Below are 9436 nucleotides of genomic sequence, written 5' to 3' on the forward strand. Positions count from 1 at the left end.
TTTTCTTTATTAACAGATATTGTAATTTTAGAAATCTTGGAGGCAAAAGCATCAAGCTTTAGAAGTTCTTTTGTTATTATTTGATTGATTTATTATATAGTTTTGACTATGCTGAATCACGGGTTTGGATATTTGATGTTTCCAGTCTTCACTGAAAACATAGGATCCACTCCTGAATATCTAGCTCATGCATAACTCCTAATCAAAATATTTACCTGAGTGGAGGTGCAGGACTGGACCTAGCTTTTATTCCAGTACAGCATGTATAAGAAGTGCAGACCAGAATCACTTCATTCATCATGAATTTGAATTGCTATGTAGTAAATTATGCAAAACTACTCGAAAATATTTTTCTGTTTTTCTAAAATCTCAAAGCCATTTCAGACCCATTCACCCATTCACTACTGTAAGAGGAGACTTTTCTGAGTTCTGGAGCCAGTTTCCAAAAGTTCTGGAATTTCAAAACAACTTAAGGAGTCTTAAGATGAAGTTGCTCCCCTGTGCACCCAAGAGGAGTCTGACTCTTTGTATCACTGGAAAATGAAGATTGTTCAGGGAGATAACTTTGAAATTAAACAATCTATTTTTTATATTTTATACTAACTGCAGAATCCTGAATCAAAGTTTTAATTAATTTTCAGTGATGAAACCAAATGTACACATTTAAACAATTTTCACATAGTCATCAGAAGAATTTTTGAGTTAAATAGTCACATTAATCCAAATAGAGGGTGGGGGGAATAATGTATCGCACAAACTGAAAAGTAAGTACATACAGGAAAGCTGTTTACAGGGGAATCATATAATGTAAAGAATGTAACATGGAGTAGGAAGTTATTGCACTACAGAATTTATATAAAATACACTTTTTTAAATAAAAACACAAAAGGCCTTTTAATGCTTCATTGTCTACAACATAGGAGCCTCTGTGTGAATGCAGCAATCTCATGCAGTGTCCTCACTTCAAAATTGGTCTCAAAATTCAAACTTTAATGATGTTAAAGAGGTGATATCTGATCCAACACTAGAGCAACTGACTTGAAGAGCTGTTTCTTTTTAATACAATATTACATAAGTTATTACATACAAAAGTGCATACAGAAAATGGTATTTTTGCTTATAACATACATAGATCAAAATGACGATTGGTTTCTTGAGTCCTTTCATAATAGATAGCGTCTGGTATCATATTTTTATTCCTTGCTTACTCCTGTAAGTGAAAAACTACTTGTTTTAAAAGTAGGTCTCTTCTCGTACATGCAGCTGAAGCTTGCTTATATTTCTTTAGATCTGTCTGAAACAAGGTTTACCTTCCAACTAGACTCAGAATTATACAGTGAAAGAATACACATAAATCAGCTACTTCTAGAAACAAACTAAATTGGACATGAGAAATCCGTGAATACAAGAATCAGAATTCTTAAGAAAATGTTATGGAATATGAAGAGTAAAACCTCTTGAAAACTGAGGTTTCTGTTCCCTTTAATTATTTAATTAACTCTTTCAAGCCCTTCCTTTTAAACAGCAGTTCAGTGCAAAGGCCTATTTTTTTTTCAGGGGCTTTTGCAAATACAGTCAGTTAGAAGTTAACCTGGTAAAAATGTCCAAGACCAAACAGACTTATTTTTCATTCATGCAATTTTGGGATCATTTGGACAGAAAATAAAATTTATTATTTTGATGATGTAAAAAACATTTTAAAAGCAAAAAGTGCAAGAAATATGTTTTTTCATAGTAGCCAGCACAGATTCAGCAGGAAATGCAAATACAACAAAGGGGGAAGAAAGGCAAAAAACCTGCAAGTAAACAAGGCACTCTCTCTCTATATATATATATACACACTGTATAAACTAGAGATAAAATAAAACATGTATAATATAGTCCTTGTTCACACTTAATGAGGCAAAAATAACAGTTGCAAAGATTTAATTCCTGCCCTACTGCATCTGCTTTCTCCAAAGATCCAACAGGTCTCTCCAGAGATTCTCAGTGATGTTACTACCCACTTGTCTGCTACAGGAGCATCTGATCTGTAATCGTTCTCCAGAATGCTTTCCTGAAAAACAAGATACTGTGTGCTCTCATCACTGTTGATCTTTGGATCTCTTCCCCTAGCCCTCCAAAACACCAACCTCCTCTGCCACTTGGGAGCAGTTAGAAGGCAACTCACTGAACAAGATGACAGGAGTGTCTTGTTTATCAGGAAAGTATTTTGGTAGTCTGGTGCAAATGGCCAGATAGATACGAACTCTGGGACTCTATGGCATTTGAACTGAGGAGCTAGAACTGAGAGTCATTTCTGTTATTGTTGCAGTCATACCATCTCACAACTTCACAAGTTTTCTGATTTTGAAATGCTGTAACTCCTCCAGTGTCTCTATCATCCTGTGTAAGATGTCTCAGTGCATTTGTTCAGTGTTTTTGCAAGAGCTTTGTTAAAAGCAGTTTCTGTTTGACTGTTAAATGCTACTGATAGAGCCATCAGTATGGATATTTGTCTCTTGTCCAATAAGTTATTATTATTTAGCAGTACTCAGTTTAAACTCCAGCTGAAATGCTTTCATATTCTAAAACAGATCGGGTGTTCTGGGAGCCAAATCTTTCCCAGCTGCTCTATCAGTTTTCTTAATGAAGAAAGGTTAGATGACTGGCAGGCACTGATGATATTTTTTTGTATCAAGTGATGGGTTTCTTGTTCAGTAATTATATACCATGTGACATCTACAGATGGAGTAACATAACTTGTCTTTGTATTTCTCCTGTTGCAGATAATACTGTTTGGAAATGTGTTATGATATTTAAGCAATATTACCCTTTAGCTGCAATTGAGATTTATTCCAAAACAGCAGTGGTACCCTATTTATAGACCTATATTTTTATTGATTGCTATTTAACTCTGTTTTATGATGTCTAACACAGATCCAGATGGATCCCATTGTAGAATTAGGAAATAGCAGGAGTAATACTGCTCTTTTTAGTTAAAAGTAGCTAAAGAACATGATATTAGCTAACATTTAATTCAGAAGATAAAATTATCCTAATTAAACCTATGACCCAAACAGAATGGTGACATGTCATCACATTGGACATTGACTGTGCTTAATATAAAACTTGAACCTAAGAGCAGTCTGGGTAATTAATTTCATTAGGTTAAATTTGGGGCTCAAATTAGCATTTAAATCCATTTTTAACTTCAGCAAGAATAAAGCACACTTAGTAGAAGGAAAATTTTGCTATATAAGAAAACTTAAAAGCTGTCTTGTGTTACATTATCTTTCAAATTTATTGCACCAAAGTGAACCTGAAGTACTTTCATGAAGTATTTCCTAACGAGGGACTATCAGTAGTGCAGCAAAAGTAATTCACTGTCGAAGGAGTTGGGCTGTTCAAACATCCGTATCTATATGCTTCTAAATCTGGAAGTCTATGGCTATGTCTACACTGGCATCTTAGTAGAAATCAGGAAAGCTCTTTTGAAGTGAATCTCTCAGTCATCCCCACTTCCTGTGATTTGGTTCACATCACAGAGTAATCTTAGACTACGCAGACTAGACTAATTTTGGAAGGAACTAGACTAGAAGACTTGTTCCATGAAGGTATCTCATGTGCTGCAACCAGTACTGAGCACTCAGGGCTTGGGACCAGACTACAGCTAGTCCAAAACAGTATCCCTCAAACATACAGTGTAAATGTCGTGTCCTCAGCACAAACTGTTTTCCTCAACAAAACTGCTTCTGTCATGTTGTACTACTTGCTAATGTAGACATAGCCTATCTCTAGCACAGCTATTACTTCCAGTACATCTAGTCCTTGATTGTGCTATTATCATCAGCAATGCTGCATAGAAAGAACAACATATGTCCATTTATAAAGATGAAATTGTCCCCAGTCTATTATCCAACTTAGTCCAGGTGGAATCAGCTAAACAAGAAGCTGTTGATAATCCTTGGATAGTTGTGGTTTGCACTTTGGACTTCACTCTTGAATATTTCATATTACTATAGTCAATTTACTCTAAAGTTGGTGTTACATTTGATTAAGACTTTGCAGACAGCCCTAATTCCAGTCTCATTCCAAAATCATTAAATCAGTGGAATGATTAAACTGACTGAAAGCAGCTCTATTTCACTCAACAAAGTGACTTTTAACCCATATTGGTATGAATAAGAGCAAATAGTGGTGCACATGGCTAAGCAGTGATGGAGGATCAATACCCCAGCTTGAATATTTTTTGCCCATCTATGATCTTTCCATTTGGATCATCTGCTGAAACTGATTTAAATTGGGGGGATGAGCAATTTTTGATCTTCATGTGCTTAGTTGCTCTGATCTCTAGGAAAAATCTCGTAAAAAGTAATGCAAAAAACCAAAAAGCCTATTCCTTATTTTACTTCTCTAACAATTGCAAGGTGAGGGACAGCTGTTTTATACTGACATTTTGGCTCTAAGTTTTGCTCAGATAGCATCTCTCAGTGGAAGTTCAGAATATGAACATTTCTGCCTGTTCTTGAAGCCCTTAAGCAGAAAGCTAATGAGAATTCTGCCTGTATAAAACCAAAGGATGGAGCAATATATTACAGGTTTAGGCAAAAAGAACAGTTTCTAACACATATTGCAAAATGAAAATAAGAAAAAAAAGTAGTTGGGGACAATCATGGGCACTTCTGCTAGGATGCAGAGTTCTGGATTTATACCTCTAAATTTACAAAGAGTTATGCAGAGTTTTAGCTATGTAACTCTTTCAAAAGATAAAAGGTAGCCATGCTGATAAACTGAAATATGGGGGAATTAGTGTACAAAGAACCGGAGAGTTGACTACATAGCCTATTGCTTTAAGATCACTGTAAATATCAACTAAAAATATGTAACAATTCATAAATTATTACTGTGTTAGTTTCATAGGTACAGTAGCATGACTATTATTAGTTCTACTGAGTTTAATGAACTTTACTTTGTATTCCTCTGTGAATGCTCTGAATGCTGCAAGAAAAAAAGCACAACAGTATTTTTTCAAGTTCTCTTGGCGCGATAGCAGTGTCTTCACTATTGTTCAATTTTACAGAATTCGCAGCATTTCATCATAAAATGCTATGTTAACAACATATCTTTCTTTAAAAGAACTGTCACTAGGAGATACAAGCGTATGTGATAAGTCTTGTCTAACATCATTCATCTGCCTTTACAAAATGCCCCAGACATTTTGTGGGAGAATATGCTGCTTTTGCTTCATTCATTGTTTGTATTTGGGGGTGGGGTAGGGAAATAGAGGGCATTTTGCAATGGTAATTGCATCAAACATGCTTTGTTTCATTGTTATTGTATCTGTTAGAAACATTTTGATTTCATTTCTTTCTGTAGATAAGACTGTTTGACAATAGTTTTTTCAGCTAACCATCTTATGCCATTAGAATAATAACTTCTCACATTTAATGGTATTTGTATCAATGTCTCCATATCAGCTGCATTTTAACTTCATAAAAAAAGGAAATGTGATTATTATTTTTCATTACACTAGATTTTGCTGATCAACTAAATATTTCTGCACCAATCAACATATTAATATGCATGTTGTAGTCTGTACAATTGTTCAACATCAAAATACCTGTTTAATTTATGTCAAATGTCTGTAAAATAAATGCATTGTTCTCCATTTCAGTCTGATAGAATAAGCAGGATAGTAAATAAATGTGTAAATGAATCATCTGTGTCTCATTTCAGTTCTCTGCATGAAACCACTTTACATTGAACATTGCATATATACCAAAACAATAATCCATAGTGTCTTTAGATTTCATTATTTGACAATATTATACAGGGATCTCTGGCAGACAATGTGTAAAGAAATAAATTATATGGCTATGCAAATAAAGTCAGAATCCATTATTTTTCTAAAAATGAAATACAGTGCTTCCACACCTTTTGTTCTCTCTGTATAACTACTACTTGCACTGTCATAGATACAAGACCTCAAATCACTTTACAAGGATGAGTGAACTCTATTGCCTGCAGGATTGGAAAGCAGAAGCATGGAAAGATTTAACAGCTTTTTTGAATATTCAGGCTGAGGTCCCTCAGCCTAATATTTAGGAGTGGTGAATACACAAACTCATTTAGTTTACTAGTACGCAACAACCCAGCTCAGACCTCAGGAATTTTTGCTTAAGGTGGACCAATTTTTTTATAGACCCAAAACTGTAAGAGAAAGCAGGTGTAAGTTGTACTAGGAATATTTTTTCCTTCAAGATGAGTCATGGAAATAACTAATCTTTTTTCTGTGCAAAGTTTGATGCAAATGTAGCAAAAATAGAGCATATGTATAGTTCAGAAAATAAGGAATATGATTTTTTCATCTTCCAAATAGAAAGCTATTTTTAAATTTCTACATCTGAACTGTAATACAATGAAATAAAAATGCAGGACCAAATACTGCCCTTTGGTGAGCATGTTGATTACCGTTATGAGACAGCTTAAAGGCACGGTTTAGGTTCACAACCCCATTGCGTTATACATACATCAAGGTGCAGTTTGTTGCACTGCAGAACTTTTTCCTTTCCAGCTTTTAATCTAAGGGTTCCTTCTCAAAACGTGCAGCACTGCTCATAAATCTAAATTTGATCTGTCCTCTGTTCTTCTTTACATATATTCCAACCTCTTCTTTCCTTAAAAGCAAACCCCACATCCTTCTTATTTTTCTCCCAGTCTCTTCTTCTTGGCATTGATCTGAATCATTGCATTTAAAATAGAGGAATTTGTGTTCTATATAATATTCAGTATACAAGCTGTCTGCAGCCCCCATATCCATCCACAGCACCTGAATGCATCTGCAAAAAGCACAGCTCTAAGTGCATATTCTGGCTGCACTCTGACTGCTCTGGAGCAAGACCTGGGTCTTGTGTAAGCAATCCATTATATATATATATGTGTCCAATGAAAGCAGGAGAAATCTATGATACTGAACCAAATAACCTAGTTAGGAATGGCAAAATAGGAACATGTTTTTTAGATGATCCCCTATTCCTGAACAAGGTCCAAGAAACTCCACACATTTTCTCTTACAGTTTTTCTATTTAATTAGTCAGAAAGTTCTTTTATTCCTACTGATCAGATTCTCATAAGGAATCTGTCACCTTAGAACCAAGAGACTCCATCCACAAAGGGGCCATGTGCTTCTGCAGTGACTTCCAGGTTTCCCAAAAAGTCTCATCACATATAGAAGTCTTGGCTTTGTACCTACCTCACCAAAGGAATTTCCCAGCACTCACTTGGCATGTGATGGTACACAACACAGTCATCAGTTCAAACTTGCCACTTCTACCTGCAAAACCCAAACCATTTGAAACCACAACAGACGCATTTCCAGAGGATTAAGGAAAGAGAAGACACAGCTGCAGAGCTATAACTATTTCCTATTGCAGATCAACGTCACCTATCACAGCTCCATCATATTTTTCTCCTTTCAGGAATTTATTGCATCTAATTACTTCTGTATGATTGGCTAAGTAATAATACCAATAAATCTATGAAATTTCTAAATGGTATCATCCTCACAAAATCCTGGGAGAATCATAAATAAAATCCTTCACTGAATGAAAAGCTTCTGTTAGTAATTTCTAGACAGATGTGATTTTCCAAGATCTGTTATCTCTGACAGTATTCCATCACATTTTGGTCTGATTCTTTATTTCTGTATATGTTGAATAACTTCAGTAATATTCTTTTAACTGAATTTTGAGGCTCTTACTTAGATTTTTTGCTCATTCTATATTGAATAACTATTGCCATTAAACTGATTTAATGAGGTACATTATAGTAAAACAGCATTTTGGCTGAATAAGTATGTATCAAGAGCATAAAACCATCTCTTTCACGTTTGTTCCAAAATAATTGCATACAATACTGTATAACCAGTATTATAACTATATTTATATTTCACATTTGTAAGGATTTAAATGCATCTCATTCTAGTCTACTCACTCAACCAGTCTCATGGCTCAGCACTGCCAATAAGGTAAAACAAGAACCTATGAAACAGCATTCAGGAAAAATTACAATTTTTGAAGCAAGAAGAAGCTTTGTCATGCAACAAACATTGTCACATAACAAGCCTGAAAAAAGTCAGCAACTTTGAAAGTGTGCCTTTTAGGGAACGAAGACAGCTAAGGGGATAAACTGGACTAATATCACAAAGACTTCTGTATGGGCCCTGGAGTCTTTAGTGTACATTTTTTCACCTCACTAGCTTCTTTCATAAATATTTTTTAACAGAACTCTTGATTCTGTTTGGAGTAAGGCAAAAATGTGTAAGATCTCTTCATACAGGGACCTAAAAGAAAGGCCTCCAACACAAGGAAACCACTACATTTTTGTATTTTTTGTGGGAAGAACAACAAAGAATGTTTTGTGAGGACTCTCAAACTCCTGAAGTGGAAGAGTGTATTCTAAGATGCTGTATCTGGAATAACAGTGCAAAATATAATTAGTGAAGCAAATAAGAGAATGGGATGCCACTGGATCACAGAATCACAGAATGGTTGAGGTTGGAAGGGACCTCTGGAGATCATCTAGTCCAACACCCCTGCTCAAGCACGGTCACCTAGAGCACATTGCACAGGATCGCGTCCAGGTGGGTTTTGAATATCTCCAGAGAAGGAGACTCCACAACCTCTCTGGGCAACCTGTTCCAGTGCTCTGTCACCCTCACAGTGAAGAAGTTTTTCCTCATGTTCAGATGGAATTATCCATGTTTCAGTTTGTGCCCATTACCTCACGTCCTGTCGCTCGGCACCACTGAAAAGAGTCTGGTCCCATCCTCTTGACACCCTCCCTTCAGATACTTGCACATGTTGATAAGATCTCCTCTCAGCCTTCTCTTCTCCAGGCTAAACAGGCCCTGCTCTCTCAGCCTTTCCTCATAAGAGAGATGCTCCAGTCCCCTAATCATCTTTGTAGCCCTTCGCTGGACTTGCTCCAGTAGTGCCACATCCCTCTTGTACTGGGGAGCCCAGAACTGGACACAGAGCTCCAGATGTGGCCTCACCAGGGCTGAGCAGAGGGGGAGAATCACCTCCCTCCACCTGCTGGCAACACTTTTTCTGATGCACCCCAGGATACCATTGGCCTTCTTGGCCACAAGGGCACACTGCTGCCTCATGCTTAACTTGGTGTCCACCAGCACTCCCAGGTCCTTCTCCACAGAGCTGCTTTCCAGCAGGTCAACCCCCAACCTGTACTGGCGCCTGGGGTTATTCCTCCCCAGGTGCAGCACCCTGCACTTGCCTTTGTTGAACTTCACGAGGTTCCTCTCCGCCCACCTCTCCAGCCTGTCCAGGTCTCTCTGAATGGCAGCACAGCCCTCTGGCGTATCAGCCACTCCTCCCAGTTTTGTATCGTCAGCAAACTTGCTGAGGAGGCACTCTGTCCCTTCATCCAGGTCATC

The sequence above is a fragment of the Apteryx mantelli genome, chromosome 2 (genome assembly GCF_036417845.1).
Source record: "Apteryx mantelli isolate bAptMan1 chromosome 2, bAptMan1.hap1, whole genome shotgun sequence".
NCBI classification, from domain to species: Eukaryota; Metazoa; Chordata; class Aves; order Apterygiformes; family Apterygidae; genus Apteryx; species Apteryx mantelli.